Source organism: Hyperolius riggenbachi, chromosome 9, assembly GCF_040937935.1.
Source record: "Hyperolius riggenbachi isolate aHypRig1 chromosome 9, aHypRig1.pri, whole genome shotgun sequence".
In the NCBI taxonomy this organism is placed as follows: domain Eukaryota; kingdom Metazoa; phylum Chordata; class Amphibia; order Anura; family Hyperoliidae; genus Hyperolius; species Hyperolius riggenbachi.
Window position 1 is genome coordinate 253400673 of NC_090654.1, and position 12786 is coordinate 253413458.

Consider the following 12786-nt stretch of genomic DNA (forward strand, 5'->3'; position numbering starts at 1 on the left):
TTGTCATTATTGAGGTCCGGTGATCAAGTTGTAATCAGGTGACTCCTGAGGCTGGACGGAGTGCAGCAAGTTGCCAGAGAGGGTTGGGGTGGCCTACATCCCAGAGGCGGTTTCTGGCCCTGTTGGCCTTCGGATTTGGTGAGTCGAAAACTGAAGGGAGGGGGGGGGGGGGTGCTCACCAGTGCCTCAATATCACCTTGTACAAGTGTTACCACTAACTACAGACTTCATCAGTTGTTAGCTGAGCACTTGTTACACGATTGTATTATTCACTTATTGGCCAATCCACATTTAGCAGGGTAGGGCTCCATCATACTAAAGAGACACTTAAAGGATACCACAACTGACATGTGGCATAATGAGATAGACATGTGTATGTACAGGGATGGCCGCCCTAGCCCAAGTGCCCCGGTGCAGTTGCAACCTCTGCACCCCCTATTGCTACGCCATTGCATTTATAAAATGATCCTGAACTTCTACATTTTTTTTATTTCAAAGCATAAGGCCTGGAACCCACTAGCAGCACCTTTTGAAGCCTTTTGTAAGCTCTTGTGATTTGAAAAGCTCTTGCTAATGTAGTGCTATGGGTGTGATCCCACTTGAGGGATATGATATTTGATTTCACAGGTCATTTTGAGAAATTTAGTTTCAAGACTACTCCTCGCGGTTTAGGGCCCCTAAAATGCCAGGGCAGTATAGGAACCCCACTAATGACCCCATTTTAGAAAGAAGACACCCCAAGGTATTCCGTTAGGAGTATGGTGAGTTCATAGAAGTTTTTATTTTTTGTCACAAGTTAGCGGAAATTGATTTTAATAGTTTTTTTTCACAACGTGTCATTTTCCGCTAACTTGTGACAAAAAATAAAATCTTCTATGAACTCACCATACTCCGTACGGAATACCTTTGGGTGTCTTCTTTCTAGAATGGGGTCATTTGTGGGGTTCCTATACTGCCCTGGCATTTTAGGGGCCCTAAACCGGGAGGAGTAGTCTTGAAACCAAATGTCGCAAAATGACCTGTGAAATCCTAAAGGTACTCATTGGACTTTGGGCCCCTTAGCGTACTTAGGGTGTAAAAAAGTGCCACACATGTGGTACCGCCGTACTCAGGAGAAGTAGTATAATGCGTTTTGGGGTGTATTTTTACACATACCCATGCTAAGTGGGAGAAATATCTCTGTAAATGACAATTGTTTGATTTTTTTACACACAATTGTCCATTTACATAGAAATTTCTCCCACCCAGCATGGGTATGTGTAAAAATACACCCCAAAACACATTATACTACTTTTCCTGAGTACGGCGGTACCACATGTGTGACACTTTTTTGCAGCCTAGGTGCGCTAAGGGGCCCAACGTCCTATTCACAGATCATTTTGAAGCATTTGTTTTCTAGACTACTCCTCGCGGTTTAGGGCCCCTAAAATGCCAGGGCAGTATAGGAACCCCACAAGTGACCCCATTTTAGAAAGAAGACACCCCAAGGTATTCCGTTAGGTGTATGGCGAGTTCATAGAAGATTTTATTTTTTGTCACAAGTTAGTGAAAAATGACACTTTGTGAAAAAAAACCAATAAAAATTAATTTCCGCTAACTTTTGACAAAAAATAAAATCTTCTATGAACTCGTCATACACCTAACAGAATACCTTGGGGTGTCTTTTTTTCTAAAATGGGGTCACTTGTGGGGTTCCTATACCGCCCTGGCATTTTACAGGCCCAAAACCGTGAGTAGTCTGGAAACCAAATGTCTCAAAATGACTGTTCAGGGGTATAAGCATCTGCAAATTTTGATGACAGGTGGTCTATGAGGGGGCGAATTTTGTGGAACCGGTCATAAGCAGGGTGGCCTTTTAGATGACAGGTTGTATTGGGCCTGATCTGATGAATAGGAGTGCTAGGGGGGTGACAGGAGGTGATTGATGGGTGTCTCAGGGGGTGGTTAGAGGGGAAAATAGATGCAATCAATGCACTGGGGAGGTGATCGGAAGGGGGTCTGAGGGGGATCTGACGGTTTGGCCGAGTGATCAGGAGCCCACGCGGGGCAAATTGGGGCCTGATCTGATGGGTAGGTGTGCTAGGGGGTGACAGGAGGTGATTGATGGGTGTCTCAAGGTGTGATTAGAGGGGGGAATAGATGCAAGCAATGCACTGGCGAGGTGATCAGGGCTGGGGTCTGAGGGCATTCTGAGGGTGTGGGCGGGTGATTGAGTGCCCTAGGGGCAGATAGGGGTCTAATCTGATAGGTAGCAGTGACAGGGGGTGATTGATGGGTAATTAGTGGGTGTTTAGAGGAGAGAATAGATGGAAACAATGGATTTGGGAGGTGATCTGATGTCGGATCTGTGGGCGATCTATTGGTGTGGGGGGGTGATCAGATTGCCCGCAAGGGGCAGGTTAGGGGCTGATTGATGGGTGGCAGTGACAGGGGGTGATTGACGGGTGATTGACAGGTGATCAGGGGGATAGATGCATACAGTAAACAGGGGGGGGGGTGGTCTGGGGGGGGGGGGTCTGGGGAGAATCTGAGGGGTGGGGGGTGATCAGGAGGGGGCTGGGAGCAGGGGGGGGGATAAAAAAAAATAGCGTTGACAGATAGTGACAGGGAGTGATTGATGGGTGATTAGGGGGGTGATTGGGTGCAAACAGGGGTCTGGGGGGTGGGCAGGGGGGGGGTCTGATGGGTGCTGTGGGCGATCTGGGGCAGGGGGGGGAAGAAATCAGTGTGCTTGGGTGCAGACTAGGGTGGCTGCAGCCTGCCCTGGTGGTCCCTCGGACACTGGGACCACCAGGGCAGGAGGCAGCCTGTATAATACACTTTGTAAACATTACAAAGTGTATTATACACTTTGTATGCGGCGATCGCGGGGTTAACATCCCGCCGGCGCTTCTGTATAGCCGGCGGGATGTTGCGGCGGGCGAGCGGTGACAGGCGCCGGCGGAGGATCGCGTCACGGATGACGCGATCGCTCCGCCCATGCCCTTAGAAGGACCGCCGCCTCTGTGGGTGAGCCGGTCCTTCAGGACTCCACTTCCCGGCCGCCTCTGTGCGTTAGGCGGTCGGGAAGTGGTTAACGTATTTTTCGGACTATAAGACGCTCCGGACTATAAGACGCACCTAGGTTTAGAGGACAAAAATCAGGAAAAAAAAACAAAAACTAAACCTAGGTGTGTCTATGGTGCAGGGGCATCTTATGGATCTTTCCCTCCAATTATTTTGCTCCCCTTATGCATTCCTTGTATTTATTATGCCCCCTGTGGTCCTCCTATGTCTCTCTGTACTTTGTCCACCTTGTGTCCTCTGCCCCGTGTCCTCTTTCCCCCTTCCTCTGTCTCCATGTCCTCTGGCCCCGTGTCTTCTTTCCCCCTTCCCTTGTCTCCATGTGCTCTGTCCACCTATGTCCTCTGTCCTGGCGTCCAATGCCCTGTGCTCTGACCCTCTTCCTTAGTCCCCTGTTTCCTCCATGTCCAGGGTCTTTATCCCCATTGTCCCAGTGTGTGCTGTGTCCCAGGGTCTGCATGTCTGCCAACCCCCTATGTCCCAGTGTCTGCCTGTCTCCAGTCACTCTGTAACTCGGTGTCTGCGTCCCAGTGTAATAATCACATAAACGCAACTGCCCGGTGTCTGCTTGTCCCGGGGGCCGCCTGTGTCCAGTCACTCTGTAACCCGGTGTCTACGTGTCTCAGTGTAATCACATACATGCAGCTGCACCGTTGTCTGCTTGTCCCGGGGCCGCCTGTCTCCAGTGTTGGTGTTCCAGTGTAATAATCTATACGGTACATGTAGCTGCCACTTATTAACCACGCTGTCCCCCTTGTCTCAAATACGTACCTCTCGTACCTTTTATCATCGCGCTGTCCCCCGGTACCGCCGCAGCTTGCATCATCGGGAAGTCCTGGACGTCTTTGCAGAGGAATAACCAATCAGGCTGGGGGCCAATCTCTGCGCGCTGTGATTGGCCCAATTGACGGAGAGGTGGTCCCGCCCGCGAGACCATCGCGTCCTATCAACATAGGAGCAAGGAGCAGAGAGCATTCTGATTGGCCATTAAAGCCAGCACCCCCTGCCTGATTGGTTATTTCTCTGCAAAGATGTCCAGGACTTCTCGATGATGCAAGCTGCGCCGGTACCGGGGGACAGCGCGATGATAAAAGATACGAGAGGTATGTACGGTATTTGAGACACGGGGGACAGCGTGGTTAATAAGTGGCAGCTACATGTATATCATTATTACACTGGAACACCAACACTGGAGACAGGCGGCCCCGGGACAAGCAGACACCGGGCAGCTGCATGTATGTGATTACACTGGGACACGCAGACACCGGGTCACAGAGTGACTGGACACAGGCGGCCCCTGGGACAAGCAGACACCGGGCAGTTGCGTTTATGTGATTATTACACTGGGACACGCAGACACTGGGTCACAGAATACAGGCAGACACTGAAATAGAGGGACACATGGACGGGGGATGCAGACATAGCAGACAGGGGAAGTAGGCACAGGTCCAAATATGTAGTATTCGGACTATATGACGCACTGACTTTTCCCCCCCACTTTTGAGGGAGAAAAAGTGTGTCTTATAGTCCAAAAAATACGGTAAGTTGTTTTGTTATCATGCTCTTCCCTCCAATCAAAAGGACTTTGTCTGCATTTAGTTTCAGCCATTTGTCATTCATCCATTGCTGTAGTTCACGTAAACAGGCGTTTATAGTTAGAGTTGGGTCTGTCAGACCAGGCTTGAAGGAAAGATATAGTTGGGTGTCATCTGCATAGCAGTGGTATGTCAGGCCATGTTTTTGGATTAGTTTTCCAAGCGGTATCATGTAAATCGTGAAAAGCAGGGGAGAGAGGATTAAGCCCTGGGGCACCCCATTGTTAAGTGATACAGGGGTGGACAGGAAGGGCCCCATAGACACTTTGTGGGTTCTGCCACTCAAGAAGGATTGGAACCACTGAAGAACTATGCCATCAATGCCGCAGTATTCCTGTAGCCTGTTTATCAAGATGTCATGGTCAACTGTATCAAAGGCTGCAGAAAGGTCTAGCAGTATTAGGATCGAGCACTCTCCTCTGTCTCTTACCATGAGCAGGTGGTTGCATATTTGGATGAGGGCAGTTTCAGTGCTGTGGTGTTTCCTGAAGCCAGACTGGAATGGGTCATAGCTGTCGTTTTGTAGGATTTTGGCTTCTAGCTGGAGGTAAACAGCTTTTTCAATTAGCTTGCCCAGAAAGGGGAGGTTAGAGACAGGTCTGTAGCTGGTCATTGCCTCTGGGTCCAGGGAGGGTTTTTTGAGGAGAGGCCTGATGATTGCTTCCTTCAGTAGATCAGGAAATATCCCTGATTGTAAGGAACAGTTAACAATTTTGAGGAATACCGGTACGAACAGGTCGGGGCAGTTCAACATAAACTGTGTTCGGCCAGGATCCAGGTCACAGGTAGTTAGGTGGAGGTGAAGGAGGATGCTTGATGTGACTTCTTCATCAATTTCTTTGAAGTTTGACCAAGGTGTTACGTTGTCTCTGCTAATGGTCTTCGGCGCAATAGTAGACTCAGATGCTGTAAGTTGGATGGCGGACCTTATAGCGGAGACTTTGTCTGTGAAGAAATGGGCAAATTGGTCACAGAGGTCCTTTGAAGACTCGATATTAAGTTTTTGACATGCCGGGTTGCAGAGTTTTTCCACTGTGCGGAACAGATGGGTTAGTTTGTTAACTGCATTTGCAATCTCTTGTGATAGAAAGGATGATTTTTTTCCTGTGATTACCTTTTGGTAGTTCTTCAAGTGGAGGATTAAGGCATGTTTGTCTTCTGGGGACTGAGATTTGCACCACAGTCTCTCAGGTTTTCGGCCTTGTCTTTTCAGCTTTTTTATAGCGTTATCAAACCACTGTGCATGATGGTGTGGAATGCATTGTATTTTATTCATGAAAGCACTGGGGAAATCGCTATACAAAGCGCTTTGCAATTTCCCTGTACCTTCCATTGAGGGAAATTGCCCCTGGAAATGGAACAGGCAGTGCTTTGGTGAGCGGATCAAAATCGAACCGCACCGATGTGAACACTCATAGGGAATCATTGCACAAGCGCTTTTAGGGCGATTTAAAGGGACTCCGAGCAGTGCAGAAACTATGGAAAGATGCATATCATTTTAAAGCTCTCTTTCCAATGATCTATAAACTACCGCCCTACGCCTTTTAGTTTTTGCAATTTTCGCGATCGAAATTGCCGCGGCCGCGATTTCGATCATGAAAATGGAGAAAACTAAAAGGCGTAGGGCCGCGGTTTGTGTCGCCAGAAAGAGGAGAAAGAGCTTTAAAATGATATCCAGCTGCTGACTTTAGGAAAAAGTTGCCCTGTGTAATACAATGTAACTATGGAAAGATGGATATCATTTTAAAGCTCTATTTCTCCTCTTTCTGGCGAAACATAAACCGCGGCCCTAGGACTTTGTTTTCTCTATTTTCGTGATCGAAATCACGGCCGCGGCTATTTCAATCCCGAAAATAGCGAAAACTAAAAGGCGTAGGGCGGCGGTTTATATATCATTGGAAAGAGGAGAAAGAGAGCTTTAAAATGATATGCATATTTCCATAGTTTCTGCACTGCTCGGAGTCCCTTCAAAAACCCCGGCGCTTAAAAACCAAAATCACTCTGAGAGGGATCTATGTTTTGGGCATGTCTGCTGGGAATCTGCCAGTGTATGGCAGCCTCTACCTCCCAGACTGCAACGATTCTGAGAATCTGATCACATCCCAGTTTTAGAAATAAATTGCACCCTCTTTAGAAGTCTGAGATAGTTCTGCACTCATTTCTAGAAACCTCCTCTTGCTATCAGACACTATTGATTAATTAATATTTGATTCACGGGTCCAGTCTCCTGGTTCCTAATAATTAGGACATCCAAGGTGAAAATAAACTAATGAGATAAACATTCCTGTCCTCCTCCTTCTAAAAACAACTTTTTTTTTTTTTTTTTTTAGTTATCCCACAGTTTTATTTTATATTAAAATCTACTTTTTAAGTCTTTACTGTTTCATAACCTCTTCTCAATGACACCTTCATTGAAGTATACCAGAGCTAAAATCTATGAACTATTGATCATTTTTATCTCTTTCCTGCTCTGAGAAGCTATTTACTGTTAAGAAATTGCAGCCATAAAACACTTTCCTATCAGTGAGGGTTACGCTATAGTCCTGACCCAGACAGAAACTGTCACTTGCATACCTGATGTTTAACTCTTTCATGCAGAGAAAGAAAGAGGCCTTACTTAGTTTGTAACTTTAAATGGCTTAGCAGTCCCCCCCCCCTCCCCCCTACAGCCCTTCATAAGCCAGGCATAGTTTGCTATGAGTAGCTTCCAGCTCCAGGACATGGAATGTGTCCATGGCTCTGGTTGGTGATGTCACTGTCAGAGTTAAGCAGATATGCTGCGTACTGAAGAGAAGTCTGCCTAATGCATTCAAGGACATCCAAGGTGACATGATGAGACAGACGTGTATGTACATTGCCTAGCACACAAATAACTATGGTTTGTTCCTTTTTTTCAGATGGACAGCTGAACTGCGTGCTTGTGGAGCAGTTCAGTGTCCCGTCTGCTGACCAGTGCTATTCGGGTGTAATTTAAAGAACAACTGAAGTGGGAGGGATACGGAGGCTGTCTTTTATTTTATTTTAAAGGATACCCGAACTGAAATGTGACCTAATGAGATAGACATGTGTATGTACAGTGCCTAGCACACAAATAACTATGTTGTGTTCCTTTTTTTCTTTCTCTGCCTGAAAGAGTTAAATATAAGGTATGCTAAAGTGGCTGACTCAGTCCTGACTCAGACAGGAAGTGACTACAGTGTGACCCTCACTGATAAGAAATTCCAACTATAAAAAACTTTCCTAGCGGAAAATGGCTTCTGAGAGCAAGAAAGAGGTAAAAAAGGGGAATTTCTTATCAGTGAGGGTCACACTGTAGTCACTTCCTGTCTGAGTCAGGACTGAGTCAGCCACTTACATGCCTGATATTTAACTCTTTCAGGCAGAGAAAGAAAAAAAGAACACAGCATAGTTATTTGTGTGCTAGGCACTGTACATATACATGTCTATCTCATTATGTCACATTTCAGTTCGGGCATCCTTTAAGCAATAAACACTTGCCTGGCTACCCTGCTAATCCTCTGCCTCTAAGGCCGGTTTCACATTAGCAGCCTGCGATTTAGTTGCCGTGCGATTGGATGATGCTAAAAACAGGCTTTGGAGATACCTGCGGTAGTGTAATTTGTAATTCGGCTTACCCTGTGGTAAAAACGGTAAACGCAACGAAAACGCGCAAGTGTAAAATGGGCCTAATACTTTTAGCCATAGACCGCGCACAAGCATGCAGCAGATCATGTGTTTCTGACATTATTATTGTCAGATCTGACAAGATTAGCTGCATGCTTGTTTCTGGTGATATTTAGACACTGTTGCCAAATAGAGGAATTCAAGACTGTGCGGCACTCCCTCTATTATACACAGTCTCTTGTGTAATAAAAAGTAATAAAAAAAGATCTCAAACAACGTATGTATGACTATCAGAATGCAATAAATCGCACAAGCAACAGGACGGATGGTGCACATTTTCCTTTTTTCTTGCATGACGGATATCCAGACACTACTGCAGCTAAATAGATCATAAGAAATGAGGGTGCAGAGATGTTGGCACTGCAGTCACTATCCTCTTGGAGAGGGGGGAGGGAGCGGCACTGTCACACACAGATGAGTATGCTAAATAGATCAGCAGGGCTGCCAGGCAATTGGTTATGTGTAAAATGAAATAAACATGGCAGCCTTCATATTATCCTCACTAGTTGCCCTTTAACCTCCTTAGCGGTAAGCCGCCGGAGGGTGCCGCTCAGGCCCTGCTGGGCCGATTTAAATAATTTTTTTTTTGCTGGACGCAGCTAGCACTTGGCTAGCTGCGCCAGCACCCCGAACGCCGCCGCCGCGCGCCCGATCGCCGCTATCGTTGCGGCGCACGCCCCCCCCCCCGACCCCGTGCGCTGCCTGGCCAATCAGTGCCAGGCAGCGCCGAGGGTTGGATCTGGAGTCCCAATGCGGTGACGTCATCCCGCCCCGTCGCCATGGCGACGGGGGAAGCCCTCCAGGAAATCCCGTTCTTTGAACGGGATTTCCTGATCGAAGTGGGCGGGGGGATGCCGCTGAGCAGCGGCTATCATGTAGCGAGCTCGCTACATGATTTTAAAAAAATACAAAAAACTGCTGCGCTGCCCCCTGGCGGAATGTTTCATACCGCCAAGGGGGTTAAATGCATCTGAATGGTAGCATTTGTAATACCACGCCGTCAGCTCTTGACACACGACGGTGTTACTCCACGGCAGAACAATGCGACATCACATCAGGAAACGGCTATGCTCAGATGTGACTCCATTGGGGGCAGGGCCGGATTTCTGGCAAGGCCACATAGGCCATGGCCTAGGGCACCAGAAATTTAGGGGCGGCTCAGTGAGGAGCAGTAAAGCTGTTCTATGCAGCCATCCCTATATACAAAGACAGAGTTAACCTTTGAACTCTCTATCCTGTACTTGTTTCGTCCCTGAAAGACCTGTAAGCTCTTTTCTGCAGGTACACATAAACCTAACTCTCATGGTGACACAATGGTTCCATCATTAACGAGATGGCAATCATAACATAAAAGTTCTTAAGAAAAACATCATTTATAATCTATACACATATTACTAAAATAGTTATTGTCTGTGACATCCAATGATGGAAAGTAAGGAAAATTCTCATTGTGGCACACAGAGATAACAACCATACAGCCAGTATCGTTGGCCTTGGGCGGTAAAAAGTACAAATCCGGCCCTGATTGGGGGAGGGGCTGTTCACCACGGGTACCAAGCGCTAACACCTGACTGGTGAGCACTAGAAGCTGACAGAGGGAGAATTCACTCCTTCAGCTGCCTATCTGAAAGAGGCCTTACTGTATCCCAACAATCAAGCTAGTAGCAGAAACCAAATTCATATCTGATCTAAAAAGACATTTGTTTCCAAACATTTTCAACCGTGTTTTAACCACTTGAGGACTGTAGGCTTACACCCCTCTAGTGACCAGGCTATTTTTTATAATTCAGTGTTCTGCAGCTTTATTAGCTCGCTGCAGAGCCATAAAACTTAGCACACAAGTGAACACCCCCTCCTCCTTTTCTGTCCACCAACAGAGCTATCTGTTGGTGGGCTCTGATCGCTGCTGCAGGGTTTTGTTTTTAATTTATTTATTTGTAATTTTTGGCTATTTTTTTCTTTCCCCCATCCCTCCCCCCGAAAGCCAATCGGGGCGATCCTCTCATAGGCATCACGATTGGAGCTGCTCCAGGGGACAGCCGGCTGTCCTCAGTACAGCGCTGCTGTAGGTTGCAGCTCTGTACAATGAAAAGAAATGGCGGTTACTTTTCTTTTCAGTCTGCTAGCGGCGATCGGAAAACACTTCCCCAGGACTTGACGCCAATCGGCGTTAGGCGGTCATGGGGAAGCCACCTTCCCGACATCTATCGGTGTTAGGCGGTCGGGTAGGAGTTAAAAGGGAAGTCCCACTAAAGGCTCGTACACATGCCTGACTTAAGTCGGCTGAGGCAGCCAATAACGACAGCCTAAGCCGATAATCAAGAGTTTATGGCAGATCCCAAACCCACGAGCAATCTTCCCGGCTGATCAACTCACCTGACTGATGGCCAACTTCTTTGAAGACGCCGCTCCCCGTCCAACACCACTCATGTGGTGCTCTATCATCCCTTCGCCTGCCCCCCCCCCCCCCCCCCCCAGCAATAGCAACAGTACGCGTCATCAGCTAACATGCATGTGCACTGGCCGGCCTAGCGATGTCGCTCAAGGGGATCGGATCCCCACACAAATCAAAGGTGTGTACGCAACTTTAGTCTGTTATTCTGGTCTCAGGATGTGAGTTCTGGTTCCTGCTATTTCTAGAGCTGATCAATGAGAAGCTTTGTGTCTTTTGTAGGCTGGCCAGCCCTACAGAACCTCCCTTTGAGAGCTAGGTAATGTTTGATCAGAGTGTTTCCCGGTTTCTCTTAGTTTGACTTGTTATACAGGTGCGTAACGGCAGCCATCCTCTAGAGGAGACACAAAGGCAGTGTTGCTGAGGGCAGGTCTGCTGAGGAGATATTACGGTGGTGCTTGTCAGAGGTGGCAGAATGAAAGTGCTTGTCCTAGAGGAAACACAATGGAGGCACTTGTTATAGGGAAGACTGAGTTGGCACTGGCAGTGTTATAAGAGCTATAATAGAGGTGCTTTTTAATACAGGTGACATATTTTCAATGTTTGGTATATTATGTTATTATGTCCCCCTAGAACAGTGTTGAGGGTCACAATAAAGGTAATTATTATGAAATTGGGGGCGGGGGGGGGGGGGGAGATATCCGCACATAGGATGCAACAAGCACAGTAACGTGAAAGTCTGTCAGATTAAACACATTAGTTAAAGCTTTCCAGAGGGTTACTTTGTAATACTTCCGGGAACATTTAATTGCCCAACGCAATTGATTTCCCAGCGGGTCAATTAATCAATGTGCGCCTGGGACGCATCTGCCGGGCGCACATGATGACAGGAAGAGAGCGCCAGCGCAGAGCCGGCCGAGCGTACTGCGTGAGGGTCAAAGGGCGCCCTCACAGATGAATTGCAATGCCGCCACCGGAAGAATTACCAGGAATGGAGGGGGGCGCAGCCACAAGGGAGGTGCGGTAAGAGTCCACGCACCTCCCCATACACACAGGGCCCCCCCCCAGCTAGGCCTTATTTTCGGGGTAGGTCTTACTTTAGGGGAAAGACGGTATGTGTGCACGAGGCTTTACATTGGACGCCGCCGCAAGTGTTGCGATTGCTTGTCTGAGGTGTACATTATTACGCAATGCCAGAACCCGGTGTGAAACTAACCTTTAGGCTTCGTTTCTACTAAAGCCGTCCCACAGTGTTTCCCCACATGTGAATTCGGACACCACACCTGAATCCCCATAACCAATGTCTTAGCCAGCTTAGGGAGAATTCGGATGCGATTTTTGCCTCCGCATGTGGCCTCTTTTTCAGTAATGGATGCAGCAGACAAATGGAAACATAGACTAAGAGCCCATTAATCACTAGAGCCAAATGCGTCCCAAATCTGCGGCAAATCGGCAGCATTTCCCCGCAGATGAGTTCGCTGCCTATACTTTCAATTGTTAGCCGTCCAATTCGCACTTTGGTGCAATTCTGAATTCAGATTTCTGCAGCACACACCTGAATCCCTAGAGGTGCATGGCACTGCTAAGCGATCTGGATGCGTGCTCGCATCACTTCACATGAGGGCGTGCGTCCTGCAAGATGAGCGCTGGCTAGTGGAATCCGGCCCTAAGGCCCTGTTCTCTCCCTGGGGAATGCAAAATCGTTAGCGTTTTTCAGAATGATTTTTATTTTTCAGTCAACACAAATGTGATTTTTGAGCGATCACGATTTAAAGAGAACCCGAGGTGTGTTTAAAGAATGTTATCTGCATACAGAGGCTGGATCTGCCTATACAGCCCAGCCTCTGTTGCTATCCCAAACCCCACTAAGGTCCCCCTGCACTCTGCAATCCCTCATAAATCACAGCCATGCTTTGAGGCTGTGTTTACATCTATAGTGTCAGTCTCAGCTGCTCCCCCGCCTCCTGCATAGCTCCGGTCCCTGCCCCCGTCCCTTCCCTCCAATCAGCAGGGAGGGAAGGGATGCAGGCGGGGACTGGAGTTCTGCAGGAG